We start from the raw sequence: 1,937 nt of genomic DNA, 5'->3' as shown, positions 1-1,937 counted from the left end.
AGCCATCAGCCAACATCAGCTTGCCAGCCACAGCAGTGAGTCATCTTGGAAGAGGATCTTCCATCGAAAGCCATCAGGTGGACTCATGCCAGCTGACCTCTGACCGCATCCGCATGAAAGACCTTGTACCAGAACAGCTCAGACCACAGCTGCTCCCGAATCCCTGATTCACAAAACCATAAGGGATCGTAAATACGTAGTGTCGTTTCAGGTCCCTGATCTTTTACGGAGCCTGTTTCATGTCAATAACCAAGAGTAAGCGTGGGCCACACTGTTTTATTTGAGGGATGTCGTGATCTCGGATGAATTGCTACCCCTTCCTGAGTCCCAGAGTTGTAATCTGTAAAAGGGGATGAAATATCGAGCCCTGTGGCTCACAGAATATGTGCCTCAAGGCCAAGATCCGAGCATAGGGTAGAAGCTGACTACACCACAAGCAGTAGAAGCTCCTGATGAAGCATGTGGGCCACATAGCCTGGGTCTGAAGCCTACTTTCACAACTTCTAAGATCTAAGACTTTGTTCACGCTACTAATACTTAACTTTGCTGGCCCTCAGACTCATTAGCTATGAACTAGTTATATTAAAGAATCGCACTAATCTCATAAACATTACAAAGATAATTCACATAGGGGAGCCTAGGTGGCCCAGTCGGTTAAGCGTCCAGCTCTTGATTTCGGCTCAGGTCATGATCTCATGGTCCTTGAGAATGAGCCCTGCCTCGGGCTCCCTGCTGACAGCACAGAGCCTGCTTGGGATTTTCTCTCTCTCCTCTCTCTGCCCCTCCCTCACTTGTGGGATTGTGCACTCTCTTTTTTTTTTTAATTTTTACAAAGTTTATTTATTATTGAGAGAGAGAGAGAGAGATTCCCAAGCAAGCTCCGCATGCTTAGCACGGAGCCTGATTTGAGGCACAAACTCACAAACGGGGAGATCATGACCTAAACTGAGGTCGGATGCTTAACTGACACAGGCTCTCAAACAAACAAACAAATCATTGAAAACCCATTTAAACTCCAGGAGAAGGCAGCTATTTTTTCTTTTTCAGTGCTCTACCCCAGCAACGAGATCAATGGCTAACACGCAAATGCTCAATAAGTAGTTGTTGAATGAACAATAAAAAGGCACTTTGTCTAAGTAAAAACACATCGGCTAGTACTAGCCTCCAAGGCCCCTCAGGATACTCCTCCTTGCTTCATCCATGATTTCACTTCTTACTGCGAGCCCATCCTCTCTCCTCCAGCCAACTTGCTCAGCTATGCTAGCACATTCCAGTTACAGGGCCTTTGCACCTGCTGTTTGCCCTGATCAGAAAGGCTCCATCATCCACGCAACCACACGTTTTGTTTCTTCAGTCCCTTCCGATCTCTGTTCAATAGCACCTTTCTGAGCCAGCCTTCCCTCTGGCCACTCCTGTAACCCTGTAGTCCCACCCGGGTTTCTTTTTCTTTCTTTCTTTCTTTCTTTCTTTTTTAAAGAATATATATATTTATTTCTGAGAGAGACAGCATGAGCAGGGGAAGGTCAGAGAGAGAGGGAGACACAGAATCTGAAACAGTCTCCAGGCTCTGAGCTGTCAGCACAGAGCCGGACGCGGGGCTCGAACCCACGAATCGTGAGATCATGACCTGAACCGAGTCGACTGAGCCACGCAGGTGCCCCATCCGGGTTTCTTTTTCGCCGCAGCATGTATCACGGCCTGATTTCTATTTTTCCTTGGGCTCTCCGCAATAGAACGTTAGCTCCAGGAGGGCAGGGCTCTATTTTGTTCGCTGCTCTATTTCACACCAATCCCGGGGTTTCAGCAAGTGCTAGATAAATATCTGCTGACTTAAAAGTCCCCATAAGTAAAAAATAAAAAAATAAAATAAATTTCAAAAAATACATAAAATGCCCCGTTAAGCGAGCGCTTGGGTACCCAACGTCGGGCGGGAAGGG

Source organism: Crocuta crocuta, unplaced genomic scaffold (genome assembly GCF_008692635.1).
Source record: "Crocuta crocuta isolate KB4526 unplaced genomic scaffold, BGI_CrCroc_1.0 scaffold334, whole genome shotgun sequence".
In the NCBI taxonomy this organism is placed as follows: domain Eukaryota; kingdom Metazoa; phylum Chordata; class Mammalia; order Carnivora; family Hyaenidae; genus Crocuta; species Crocuta crocuta.
The sequence above is the reverse complement of the archived record's forward strand: the minus strand, read 5'-3'. Positions refer to the sequence as shown.